This window comes from Diabrotica undecimpunctata, chromosome 4 (genome assembly GCF_040954645.1).
Source record: "Diabrotica undecimpunctata isolate CICGRU chromosome 4, icDiaUnde3, whole genome shotgun sequence".
Classification (NCBI taxonomy): domain Eukaryota; kingdom Metazoa; phylum Arthropoda; class Insecta; order Coleoptera; family Chrysomelidae; genus Diabrotica; species Diabrotica undecimpunctata.
This window is the reverse complement of record NC_092806.1, coordinates 79,673,479-79,688,830: the sequence shown is the minus strand read 5'-3', so window position 1 is coordinate 79,688,830 and position 15,352 is coordinate 79,673,479. Positions and strand designations below refer to the sequence as shown.

At 39.8% G+C, this 15,352-nt stretch overlaps 1 protein-coding gene across 2 annotated transcripts in view; it reads right to left on the bottom strand.

Annotated features, from left to right (window-relative positions):
- Xpc (DNA repair protein complementing XP-C cells homolog) overlaps positions 1 to 15,352 on the bottom strand; it is a 201,824-nt gene that overhangs the window by 35,559 nt on the left and 150,913 nt on the right. The gene's annotated exons all lie outside the window — the stretch shown is intronic.

Below are 15,352 nucleotides of genomic sequence, written 5' to 3'. Positions count from 1 at the left end.
TCTGATATTGACATCGAATTTCCACCACTTCCTTCATCGCATCGAAAACTTTCAATCTCTAAAAAACCTGTTAACCAACCATCCACCTCTCAAATTAAATCCCAAAAAACACCATCCAAACCACAAACCTCCGCACCTAAACTATCACAACCGCAACCGTCTACATCCAAAACACAACCCGCTCCAGTCCAATCGTTCGCTAAAGCGACAGCCGCTCCCGCAATTTCCCGTCCCCGCACAAATCCCAATATTACCAACGCCATAAATAATCCTAAAACCTTCGAATATCTTATTAACGATATTCCACAAGACCTTTCGAACCAACGAATTTTCTTCAGGATACTTAATTGCATCCCGATGATGTATCAAAAAATCCACTCCCTCAAAGTATTAAGCCACGGCATCGCCCACCTCAGAACACTGCATTCTTTAAATCCTGAAGAAATTCAGACCAAAATACATAAAACCACCTGACAGACACAAATAAAAGACACTAGTCGAAATCATTCTTCCACTAACCAAGCCCCTAGACCTAATGCTCACCTCTTCCTCATAGTGAACGTGTCGCACGAATACACTGAGGAAGAGCTCCAGCAAATACTCACAGAACAGGACATCCCTATCGCTAGACTGTGGAGAGTAAAATCTCTACGCTCTGGCAAAGATACCAAGTTCATTAAAGTTCTGACAACTTCAGCCGAAAAATATACTCAAGTCCTGAACTATGGAATCCAAATCGATGGACTTATCCATCTTACTGAACTCCCTCATGGAGCAAATCCAATCATACCAACCCCGAAATATTGTAGCAAATGCTGCACACACGGCCATTCCATCCGAGAATTCAAAAAGCGTTCATTTATCTGTCCAAATTGTGGAAAAAACCATAAATCCAGTGAATGTCCGAATTCCACCTCTCCCAAATGTCCCAATTGTGGCGGCGAACACCCTGCCTATTCCAATCGTTGCCCAAAAAGACAAGAGCAGCCTCAAAACTCCTATCAAACCCAACCCCTATCGATCGAAAGATCAACCCCCCCGTTCGATCTCACTAGGATCTAAAAAACATCATAAAACGTAACACCTTAGTGTTACTCAACATCCTACCCGAAAGACGGGACTTGATCACCTCAATCACAAGCACCGTGATCGAAAAAATCTTTGGCCATACAATTGTCTTGTCTGGCCAAAACAATAAGGTCGAAATGAGTTTCCACCCCAATTTCTAAATTAACTGTTTATGGATTTCACAATCGGTGCAGTAAATTGCCAAGGGATCTCTAAAAGAGAGCCCAAATCAAACATATCCTGCAAAGTCACAATATCCAAATCCTAGCCATTACAGACACACTTTGTCGAAACACTCCGACCTTTGCAGGATATACAACAATCTATCGAAACCGCTGTCAGGTTTCCCGTGGGAATGGAATCCTTATTAAACACGGATTACCACACTCCCCCCACATATTTCCACAAAACATCCCTCCGCCCAACGTGGACTTCCTGGCAATCGATCTGCATCTCCCAAACAACCAAACCCTCACGATAATCTCTTACTACAGGCATCCAGCGAGCCCACTTTCTCTAGAACTTTTAGAGTATTTCTCTACTCTAAATAAAGCAATCCTCATGGGCGACCTGAACTGTAGACACACACAATTCGGTGATCATTCAAGTAATCCCGAAGGCATCAGACTAACTGATATACTTCTAGACCTTCCTATCATAAGAATCACAAACACAGATTATACGTTTTTGAACGCAAATGGGGCATCTATCGTGGACCACATCATCGTTACTGGTAGCGTGATGCATAGGTTCGATGATCAGTACCACATAGGCGATACAATAACGTCCGACCACCTTCCGATATTAGTTAATTCTGATATCATGTCACCTCAAATCCCACCTCCCCCAAGACAAATAAAAGATTATCGTCGCGCAAACTGGCCACAATTCCAAGATTTCATAACCAATAATATTCCCGAGTTAGGCGAACTCAATACTAATGAAAGTATTGACCAGAGTGTTATCCAAATTAAAAACCTAATAATAGAGGCAATCAATCACTCAATTCCAATAAAAACAATTCAACCTTTTTCTCCGGCACTTCCACAATACATCATTGCCAAAATACATAAAAAAAGACGGCTCTTACGTCAATACAAGATCAACAGAGATCCCCTTGTCAAAACAGAGTATAACCGCATCTCTGCTCGAATTAAGAGGGAAATATCCATCCTACAGGCCCGCCAGTGGGAGGATACTACCTCGAAATTGGATTACAGAGATAGGGCTAAATTCTGGAACAAATTTAAAGTCCTAACCAAACAAAAACTATCTCAACCGTCTCATCTGTTGATCGACAATCAAATGATTAGTTCCCCCGAACTAAAAGCAGAAGCCTTCAAAAACTCACCAAGAAAATTTTCAAACCCCAGATAACCCTAACTTCGATCGCTTATTCAAACTCGAAACCGAATTCGCAGTAAGAAATACTCTCATGCATCAAACTCCAAACCACGTCCCAATCATGGACCCTATTACTGACAGAGAAACGGAGAGTTATTGCCGAATAGGCAAAAATAACTCTCCCGGACCTGAAAATATCAGTAGAAGGTGTCTAAAGCAACTTCCTGAGAGTATAATCCCTCATCTCACAAAAACTATTAATGCATGTCTCAAAAACTGCTATTTTCCTACTCCTTGGAAAATAGCAAACACCACCATGATACCCAAAAAGGGTAAGCCTCGCACAAGTGTGGAATCATACAGACCTATCTCCTTAATTAATTCACTAGGGAAAGTCCTTGAGTTGATCTTAAAAGAGAGGCTCAGCGACTATCTCGACACACACAATATCATCCCCAAATTTCAGTATGGATTCCAACCTAATAGATCAACAAAAAATGCATTAATAGATTTCACCACTAAAGTCACACAAACAATAAATTGCAACGGCATCGCCATAGCCACTTTTCTCGATGTACAAAAAGGCCTTCGATCAAGTCTGGCATGAAGGACTAATTCGAAGGTTGATGGACATCAGGCTACCTCTCCAATTCACAAAAATCCTACATTCTTTACGAATACACCTTACGAATAGAACGGTTAGAGTGAGAGTAAGCGATCAAGTTTCAACCCCATTCACTCCCCGAGAGGGAGTATCTCAAGGCTCAGTGCTAGCACCCCTGTTGTACATCACATACAACAGCTCCATTCCCATTCAAAACGTACCACACACTCAAATGTACCTATACGCAGATGACACTGCCCTCCTCACAACAGCGAACAGTTATTCCCCTGAGAGAACCTTTAGAAGAGCACAAACTCTTTTAAACGGCGTCGAAGAATGGTGTAACAAGTGGAGAGTCACGCTCAACGCTGCGAAAATACAAACTATTGTGTTTCGCAGCCCAAAATCCACGCAAGGCATTATTCGTAATCGCCACGACCAAACGCCTCTGTACTTGATGGGAGAAAGACTCGTTACTAGCCCAACAGCTTCCTACTTGGGTGTTTTCGACCCGTTATTGAGTATAAGGCAAACTTATATTGCTTTCTTAAAGGTTATCAAAAGAGAAGACTGGTCGCTGCGGAGCGCAGAATTCTGCGTACAACGTGCAGAAAACGCTGGTACTTTCTCTCCCGTGAAATTTACCAAACAGCTAACATCACCCCCATTATCGAGAGAATAAAAACTCTCAACAGGAACTTTACCCTTAAAACTATCAACGGCCCCCCATCCATCACGCAAAACACCCTAAAAAGTTCCTGTTCTTTCCTCGGTCACGTATCCACCCGGAAGCCCCAAAACAAACATCTTCATCCCCCGTCAATTCTAATGCAGGCTTGCATTGACGAACTTCCGGAAGAATACGCTGACAGTCTTGAGGCCACTCCACTGGCCTATCGCTCCCATACCTAACCCTATCTAATCCTTTTCCCTACACCGGATAGGGGGAGATTGGTTTTTTGCAGTTTCCCAATCTCACTACTCAACGATACCTGTCCGTCCCCGAGAAAATAGCCGCAACTATTTTCTCACCCGAATCGACAGCCACCTGAACCGTCTATCGAACTCCGACGAGGCCTGGCCGTTAGCGGGGGGCAATCGTGAGCGAAATGCGACAGGTCGACTCTCGAAAGCCGAGGCGCCTCCACTCACGAGCACACTCGATCACAAAATCACAGTGCAATACACTGGTCTTGGGGCCGAGTTAAGCTCGGGACTGCACAGGACCAATGGTCACTAGAGACCCGGCCTTGTCGTATCTAGCTCTAAAAACACAAACAAACACATTCAAACTGGAAAGAACACCAATCCAGTCAAACTTTCGCCCCTGACTCCCTGGCTCGATAGTGACTCCACACAACCCCCAGGAGAAGAAAGAAGAAGAATGCTACACACACCGGTGGTTTTTGGGTCTGTTTGCCATTGTACTCCAACTAGAAACATCCAACTCAAGCCTGAAGAGGGTCAACCGACCCTAAACAGGTACAAAAATGTTTATCTCATCCATACATAATAAAGCTCCTTAACCTATCCCTAGAGAAAGAACATTTACTGACTGACTGTAATCGGCCAGTTCGAGCTTACCCTCGTAATATAAGACTCTAGGTACGGTGTTCTACATCAACCTAGATTCTGACTTTTATTTCTGCTATTGTTTATTGATATTTGTGTGCATATAAATTTTTGATTGATTTTTCGATATATTTTTCTTGTATTTTGTACGCTTTCTTACGGAAACCTCTACGAGGCTTAGCGTTTGAAACGTACGCATTTATTGCCATTTTATTGTGCTTATTTTGTTGTCGAAGAATATAGTCTTGCGTGACCATACGCCTGACCATTCTTCAAATTTATTTGATTTATTTCTTGTATGTTTTTGTATGTTTCTCGGAGTCTCTCGGACTGCGCGTTTACATTTTCATACATAGAACGTTTCAGTTTGGTTCGGTGAAGATATGATGTCGCTTATCTCGACAAAAATTATGTGCAATTGCTCTTCTACTTAACGATGGAGAATGAAAAAGTGTGTTAAAAAGAAGGTTTGAAGTACATCCAATGCTAAGAGAAAGGAAGAAGGAAGGTGAATACTGGACTTTATACAGAGAATTAATTGATGATGAAAAATATTATATATATTTTAGAATGAATAGGATTCAGGTTAAATATGTTTTAAGTTTAATTACACCTTCAGTTAAAAAATAAAATACTACATTTAACGAAGCCATACCTATCAAACCAAAAAGTATTTTTAAAAATAAGAGGTATCACTTCCTTACAAAAGTCCTAATTGTTGATCAATTCCGTGACTAATTGTCACAAAGCAATAAAAACACATGCATAAATGAATAGTCAAACTTCACGGAGCCATCAAGTACAAACCATTAAAGAAGGCGACGAACGAAACGATGAACGTCTGGAAGAAATGGTACCTACAAAAAGGAGTTTGAAGCAGACGTTGCTCGTATAGTGCGGTTGGCTTATCCGGAGGTACCAGACAACATTTTGGAAGAAATTGCTGTAGATACCTTCGTCAATGGATTGAAAGAAAGTGAATTACAGAATGCTTTACGACTAGCAAGACTGAAAGTTCTAGATGCAGGAAAATATTTCCTTGGAACATGAAACAACTATTCAAACTTCACGGAGTCATCGAGTAAGAACCATTGAAGAAGGCGACGCACCAAACGATGAACATCTGGAAGAAATGGTACGAAAAGTAGTTCGTAACACGATGCCGAAGAGACGCGAGCCCAGATGTTGGAATTGTGGTGACGTAGGCAACATTCGCCGTAATTGCAAGTAAAGATACAACAGTCGGAAAACTAGAACGGGTAGACACCAAGGGGCAACTGTCGACCTCGAGAAACACAGCCCCCAACAAGAACTATTCCACGTCCAGAAGTAGTACGAGGCCATCTTAAATTATCGCCTGCAACAGTGAGGTTTAGAACAGAAACTGGTGAGCTAAGTAATGCATGTGGCGAGGCTAATAGGTCAGTATCCATTGGCCAGACTACAGTCAAACACAGAGTACTAATTGCAGAGATCTCCGAGGAGTTCATATTGGGGATGGATTTACTAAGAAAAGTTGGGTTAAAAAAGGGCTGTATTGAATGTCAAAAACAGAGTTCTCGAGATCAGTGATGAAGAGTTTCCGTTTCATGAAGACAAAGACGTAACAATACCCGGTAATAGTGAGAAAATTCTAATGACCAGCCTTGATGGTCACTGCCGAGAGGGAAGTTTAAGGATGGTCGAAGATGTGAACAATGTCGAGTTCCTAACGACAAAAGCTTTGGTGAGAGTTCGATATGTCGTTCCTGTAAGAGTTATTAATTTAAAAGGAACTGCTATAAAGTTAAGTAAAAGAAATTTGATCGGACAGTGTGTTCTCGTGGCTTCGATTTGTTCTATGAATACTAATGAAAACTCATCGAGATCTAAGTATCTAAAGGAGCTTGTTGATATGGTGATTAAAACGTGCCGTATAAAGAAGTACACAATACATAAAACGTATTGATGATAAACGAACAAAAAAAGTGAAGTCTATGCTGATAGAATTTCAAAATATTTTTGCGATTGATAAGAAAGATAAAAGCAAAACAAGCATAGTAACGCATAAAATTAATACCGGAGACGCTCAGCCAATCAGACAACAACCTAGACGACTTCCATTTGCGAAAAGCGATGAAGCCGAAGGCATCGGCTCAAAAATATGAACAAACAAGTAGTAATTGAACCATTAAACAGTCCATGGACATCACCAGTAGTTTTTAAAGATAACAAGCATGAAATTATATTAATAGACACTTATAACAGCCACCTGTTTATTACCCACTAATCTCCCGTATTATGCAGTCAGCAGCTTCGTCGACTTCCCGAGCCGACACGAAGCCCCGCGAGAGACGCAGTTGAAGAAAGGAAGCGAACCTAGAAACAACTCCGCGTGGGTTCCTTCGCGCTATGCATTTTATTTTATTGTAACAATGTTTTAATCTCAAATTAATATAATCTACAGTATACTCGTTTTCATCGTTCTTGGCGTGTGCCTGAAATAAGGTACTACGGAATTTTTAATATTCGTCTCTCTCTGATACACAGATGCGTAATTCAATTGTGCGAGTCACGTTCGTCATGGTAAAGTGCGATGAGAAGGGAATGAAGAGACCACTCACGTCTCCCAGTATTGTAGCAATAACACCGATGCGTTTGGCCGATACGGTGTCGGTGATAAGTTCGGCCTCTTTACGAATACAGATAGCTGGCAGTGACGTGATTTTTTTTTAACATGTTACCCTGATCTGTGCAGGTTTGAAGTAGCTGATGAAATAGTTTTTATAAGTACACAGTTTTTAATTAAAATCCACAAGGAAACAAAGTTCCTGTATTTGGCTGTATACCATATATTAAAAAATTTTGAATAAAATCCTTTATAAAAAGGTATATAAAAAAAAAAAATATTTTTTATACACCTTTTTATAAAGGATTTTATTCAAAAGTTTTTAATTAATTAATAGTTTGAGCTCTTACTGTATGGAATTCCATTACATAAAATACTCTCGACACCTTAAAAATTCCAGTTTATTATAAATTAACTCTCTCTCTTCCGATACCCATTGCAATAATGACTTGTGGCATTGTTCTTGAATGAGCTGGCTAATAGGTTTATAATTGTAGCAATTACCATTGATATTTTATGTTGTTTTAGTCGATTTTAGTCAGTCATTGTTGGAATTTGTTCCGAACAGTTTTACTTATTATTTTTTGTTGTGAATAACTAATTGTTCTATTTAATAAAAAAAATGCCGGGAAAAACCATAACAGGAGAAATGCGACAATGTGTAGTTCATTTATTGGAGTATTTTAAAAAAGAAAAAGAAAACAACGGACCTTTGCTTTCGATATCATCGGTACATGAACGAGTAGCGGACGCTTTGAAAATCAGTCTTCGCACAGTGACAAGAATAAAGAGTGAATACAAGACAGGGGCAGCTCTTACTACACCAGGAGAGTCACGTAATGTACAAAAAAAGACTAATGTTGTCAGCGATACTATAAAAGGAGAGATTAGTAATGTACTGTATGGCATGAAAGCAAAAGGAGAGCACGTTACAATTAAAGTTCTAAATACACAATTAAGAAACAAACATCTCTATGACGGTTCTGATACAAGTTTGTGGCGTCTTATGAAAAATTGTGGGTTTTCATACAAACTAGAAAATAGTAGACGAGTGCTATGTGAGAAACCATGTATTGTCTCCAAACGACTGTATTTTTTGAGGCATTATATGAGAAATTTTTTAAGTCCAAGCCCACTTCAGTTCGTTTTTTTAGATGAAACATGGATATTCCTAAAAGGGGCATATAAACGTACTTGGCAAGATGACTGTGTGAAAAGCATCAGAAAAGGACACGAAAATACAGGTAAACGCTTTGTTGTTTTACATGCCGGAAGTAGGCAAGGATTTGTTAAAGATGCTAGATTACTGTTTTCTACGAAATCGAAGAGTGCAGACTATCATGATTCTATGGATAAAGAGTCTTTTAAAAAGTGGGTCTCCGAAAAGCTGATACCAATGTTGGAGGAACCATCTCTAATTATTATGGATAATGCCTCATACCATAGCTCTTTAATAGAAAAGTTACCGAATACCAGTTGGAAAAAATCGGACTTACAAGAATGGTTACGAGCGAAAAAAATAATTTTTGACGACGATTCGGGCAAGACAGAGCTATTGAGTCTTTGTCGCCAGAATAAACCACAAAATACCAGGTACGTTATACACGAGCTACTCCAAGAACATGGGCATCAGGTTTTGAGATTGCCTCCATATCACTGTCAATATAATCCGATTGAGTTGGTCTGGGGTATTTCTAAACAATACTATGATCGTCATATTGGAGAACATGGACGTGGAGATGAAACAGTGAAAAAAGTTTGGGGCGATGCATTAGCTGAGGCAACACCTGCAGTGTGGGCGAGTTGTGTTAACCATACTGAAAAATTATTTCAGGACGACTGGGCAAAAATGGTCACATATGATGAAAATGAAAGTAGGATTATCATCGATTTGGCGGAAGATTCCAATGATGAAGACAGTTCCAGTGAAGACGCTGACTGATTAGCTAATTAATCAAGGTCAGTACGTTCTAACAGTTCAGAATTCGCTACAGTGCTTAAAACTTAAAAAATCTGTATAATTTTTTAATTAAAGTGGGTTAAATAATAACACTTTTTTGGGTATATTTCAAAATCCTTTTAAAATGTACTTTTCGTTATATCCTGTCCTATTGTACTGCAAGCTAGAAAAATACTTCTTCGCAATTTATACGTATATTCCGTTATTAGCAATTTAATGAAAAATAATTTATAATTTTCTTTTATAACTATTATTTCGTTTGACATGCTACATTTTGCTCTGCCACTGGAGGAGGTAAACGAATCGAGCTTAGACAAGGAAAGACAGATGAAACAACTTATTGCAAGTGTTTTTACACGCACACGCCAAGAAAGATGAAAACGATTATACCAAGTGTTAAACGTGTATTTCGTGTTCCTACCCCTATCCCACCTTATATTGTCGCCCAACGAGTGGCACGGAATAAAAAACGTTATAACTTTGTGTATTGTAGTTTTAGCGGGATTTCGTTCTCCACGTGTGTTATATAGGACTTTTTCTGTTCTGACATTCTATCCCTGCGTAGAGGCTAATTGTGTCTACAGTCTGTTCCAAAATTGGCGCGTAAATTACGTTCCTGGGTGCATTCTACATGAAATACTTTTGGAAATATTTTACATCAGGCTTACCAGTGACAGAACAGGACTTTGTTTATGCCAGCTAGGAAAAACAGTAAGCTGAACTGTTTCAAACTGTAAGTTTTTCTTTTAATATTTTTACTTGTTTCCTGCTGCAATCTGGACGTAAACCATTCGTACAATCTTAGATCGAAAGATAAGATGGATAATACTGCTCCAGTGACGCTTTCGTAAGAACAATTTCAAGAACTTTTAACTCGCATTGCTGGTGTTAATGTTCAGCACGTTATTCCTCCAGTAAATGTACAAAGCGGTAACTTGCAAAGTGCAATTTGCGATTTAACGGTAGTTCGGAGACTGATGTCAATGCTTTTATTGATGCTATTGTGGTATACAAAAACTGTACGGGTATTTCTGATGAGAACGCTCTCATGGGACTTCCTATGTTGCTTGACGGGTTCGCTGCGACGTGGTACCGTGGAGTCAGAGTTACCCTAACTGACTGGAACTCAGCTATTGACGTATTACGTTCAACTTTTGGTCCTATTAAACCTCCTCATCGCGTATATCGTAAATTATTTAGTAATGAACAAGACACTAAGGTCAAAACCGACGTTTTTATATGTAAGGCTAGGTCAATTTTAGCGCAGCTGCCTGCCGGTACGTTGACAGAGGCTATACAACTTGACATGGTGTATGGACTTTTAAATCGCAGAATTCGGGAAAAGGTTCCTCGCGATAAAATACAAACTTTTGGTGAACTTCTCACTCATGCGCGATTAGTCGAAGAAACATTCGATAATATACCGGAAAACAAAGTTTCTAGCGAACAAAAACTTCCTTTAATTATAATGGTTACGCTTATATAGACACCGGGGCTAGTTGCCGGATCTTCTCTTGCTAAACTATTATTGCAGGATAACGTACCCTATACTGAAGATATTATGTTAATGACATTAGCAGATGGTCTACAACGTCGTGTAAACGTAAATATTTTTGAAGTAGATGTTAAGTTACAACATAAAACTATTCTTACACGTTTTATATCTGTCCCAGACCATGAAAACAGTCGAACCTTGCTCGGGTGCGACTTTATTCAACAAGCAAACATAATTTTAGACTTACCTAGTAATCAGTACTATTTTGGTGAATATCCACAACTCACTTTTATTTTTGACACTGATCTAGATCCTTTATGTTCTGTGAATAATGTAAAATTTAAAAATATCAAACTACGAGATGATGAAGCACTTGTTCTTAAACACGAACAAAAAAGTACGCTTAATGATCTTTTGCATGAGTTTAGCAAGGTTTTTGAGCCAAATGATGAACCTACACCTTATGCAGAACATTCCATATTACTATTAGATGAATCTCCAATAGCATCTCCTCCCTACAGGATGTCAGAGACCAAGAAAAATCAACTTAAGGAAGAACTAGACAAACTATTAGCGAGTGGCTACATTGAAGAGTGAGAGTCTCCTTACGCTGCTCCAGTCGTACTCGTTCCGAAGAAAAACAATAGTGTTCGTCTCACCGTTGACTACAGAGCCTTAAATGCAGTCACACGGGCAGATCGGTATCCCATTCCAAGGATAGATGATCTTTTACATGCCGCGAAGAAGACAGGAGGTATGACAACTCTTAATCTTCGTAGTGGATATCATTTGGTTAGCGTCAAAGAGAGTGATAGAGACAAAACTGCTTTCGTGACACCTTTTGGTACATTTAGGTATACACGCATGCCTTTTGGGACTCCGTAATGCGCCATCTACTACCGCTTCAGATCAGGCCTGCAAGATGTCTTTATACTAGCCTATCTTGATGACCTAACAGATATTTCGTCCAGTTTTGAAGAACACCTAGGAGACCTGAAGAAGGTATTCGAAAGACTGATCTTATACAAACTCACACTAAATCGGGAGAAATGTTCGTTTGTATGTGAAATAGTGCACTACTTAGGCCACATTATTACCCTCGAAGGAATTTCGCCGAATAACGAAAAAGTAGCTGCAATACTCAACATGTCGCCTCCTAATAACGTGAAACAACTCTTAAGTTTCTTACAAACTTGCTCATGGTACAGGCGTTTCTTAGAAAACTTCGCTGAGATCTCAAAGCCGTTAAGCACTCTGACGAAGAAGAACTTTAAATGGACCTGGAGCCACAAGCAACACGAAGCTTTTGAAGCACTTAAAACTCTACTGTGTTCGCCTCCAATTTTAAGACAAGCGGACAGCAGACTTCCCTATATATTACGCACAGATGCTAGTGGTTATGCAATCGGTGCATGTGTACTCCAGGGGGAGAACGACGATGAACGACCAGTGGAATACGCATCTAGACTCTTGACTTCCGCAGAGCAGAACTACAGCACGACGGAACGTGAAGCTCTTGCTGTTGTGTGGGCTGTAAAGAAATTCAGAGGTTACCTGGAAGACGCTACCACCACTGTTGTTCAAAGCGACCATCAGCCCCTCAAATGGCTGATGTCTATTAAATCACCAACTGGACGCCTCGCCAGATAGGCTCTAGAATTAATGCCTTATGATCTGCGCATAGAATATATTGTTGGTAAGAAAAATGTGGTTGCCGATACACTTTCGCGGCCACCACGCAATGAAACTGAAGAAACAATAGAAGTAACCTATGTTGTAGCCGATGTTCCTACACTTAGCGCTGCCGATATTCGACAAGAGCAGGTTTCTGACTCTGATATCGAGAAAATCATAAAAGGGCGTGAAGACCCTAACGAGACTTCTGTCGAATACAAAAAGTGGGTGGAGAGAGGATATGTGATGTCATATGGACTTTTGTACCGCTACACCCCAGACATTGATGAAGACGAACCACAACTTGTAGTAGCTAGTGCTCGTATTCCACAAATTTTAAAACAATACCATAATGCTGATACAGCAGGTCATTGTGGTGTCGAACGCACATATCAACGCATTGCTAAAAGATATTTTAGGCCGGGTATGCGCAGGACAATAGCTGACTTACGTAACGTAACTTACGTAACTATGTAGACTGCCAGAAATTTAAGCCTACCAACTTTAAACCTGCAGGCCTACTACAGACGCCTATACAGTCCCAACGCTTCGAAGTACTTAGCATAGATTTGTTTGGACCATTACCAGAGACTGCAGGTGGTTACTGCTGGGTATTCATAGTTGAAGATGTCGCAAGTCGATGGGTGGAACTCATTCCGCTAAAAACTGCAACCGCTGCCGCATGTGCCAAGTGTTTAATCGACGAGGTCATACTGAGGTACGGATTGCCTCGACGGGTAATAAGTGACAATGGCGTACAATTCGCCGGATTCGTAATGCAAACGGTCGCAGAGTGTTTCGGTTTCAAACAATCGCTGATTCCTGTGTACCAACCCGCATCGAACCCTGTTGAGCGTAAAAATCGCGACATGAAAACCCAATTAGTTATCTTACCTAAAGATGATCATACGATTTGGTCAGATAAACTTTCCGCCGTACGTTTCGCAATGAACTCTGCCAAGTGTGAATCCACAGGTTTTTCACCGGCGTATCTAACATTCGGACGCGAGTTGCGCACCCCGGATGATGCCAACCGAGACTTTCGTGCGATAGTGCAGACTGAAAATTTTGTGCCGCAAATCACTCCGTATTTGCTTACTTTTAGTGATACGTTACCAGGACTAACCCAGGACCGTAGAAACTCTTATCAGGACTCTCATCATCGTGACGTCGCTTTTAATGTGGGTGATCGAGTTCTCGTGGACACTCACGTCCTAAGTAATGCAAGCAAGGTGCGTACATCTAAATTTGTGCCGCGTCGTGATGGACCGTATCGCATTCTTCGCATAGTGACTCCTACAACCTAAGAAATCGCTTCTGTCAGCAACCCAGATGCACCTGTTGGAAAGTACCACGTATCTGCGCTGACGCCCTATCGTGCAGACCTTGGAGAAGTCCCTCCAGAGCCCATTGGGCCTATCCGTAGAAGAGGAGGCCCTAAGAAGAATACCACCTCAAGATAGATTCTTGCCCCACATTCGAGACGATTATGTGGTGCAAAGGGGGAGACTATAACAGCCACCTGTTTATTACCCACTAATCTCCCGTACTATGCAGTCAGCAGCTTCGTCGACTTTCCGAGCCGACACGAAGCCCCGCGAGAGACGCAGTTGAAGAAAGGAAGCGAACCTAGAAACAACTACGCGTGGGTTCCTTCGCGCTATGCATTTTATTTTATTGTAACAATGTTTTAATCTCAAATATAATCTACAGTACCAAGTGTTAAACGTATATTTCGTGTACCTACCCCTATCCCACCTTATACACTTAACAATCTTTGATTTTCTAAGTTTTTGATTTTATTCCCAGGTGGCGCCGTTAGGTTCGTAAGAAGGTATGTTATTACAGTATACTCCCTTTATAACGAACACGGTTATTACGAGGTTTCGCTTATAACGAGGTACATTAGATGTCCCGTGAAATTTATATTGAACTATAACCCTTTATAGCGAGGTAAATTTGTTTATAACGAGAGAAAATAAGATTGAAAAACGTATTTTTTACGTTTTGGCCCGGCCGTAGCTATAAATAAATACCCTTTTTAACTGCGGGCCGCCCGCAATAAACTTCTTACAATTTATGATTCTTAGTCGGAAATGTAAAATTTATTATTCACAAGTGTCATTGTATTGGGTTGACCATTCACACCTAATAATATGGGTCCTAATAGACAAGATATGGAAAGTGTTTTAAAGGTTGTCAGAAACTTTATCCAAGGACAAAACGCAAATGAAGCATAAAACTGTTTCACATCTTTAGAAAATATGATAGATAGAATACTGGACAATTTAAAGCAGTCAAAAATGACAAAATAACTTTATACGCTTTATACATATTTACAGAATACAGATTTTTTGTTTTAACGTATATCCTTGACAGTAAAAGTAAACAAATCTTTTTTGTTTTAATGCATTTCATTGAAAATAAAAGTAAACAACTTTGTTTTAAAAACGCCATTCAAACAATATTTATTAGCATCTTATATTGCTCCGAATGGCTTCACTATAGAAAGTTAATGTTTTAGAAAACTACATATTCATATGTATGCACAATATTATTGTTGTTGGATATAACGAAATCCGCTTATAACGAGGTAATTAGTCTGCCATTTCAGTTCTCGTTATAGAGGGAGTCTACTGTATTAGTTCCTATAGTGAAAAATATTTGATTTTACGTTTAGAGCTACTACACCAGTAGCTCTGATAAGTCTTTTATACGAATAGTAGAGGTACTATACGTGAAATCAAATCTTAACTGTCCTTTCTATATTAATAGGAAACTCAATTGAATGTAACGTAAATAAAATGAACTAAATTTTAAATTAATAAATTTATAATTCCAAACAGTTCACTCATCAGCTATAACTATTTACTTAAATGTTCAAAATGATATCCACCAACGTCCATACAATTATAATGTCGCTGTTAGTAATAACCCCATTATGACGAAGTCCATTAGAGTTAAATCGGTGATCTAGCTCTCCATTCAATAAGAAACCTCTCCTGGACATCATCATATGGGGTTATT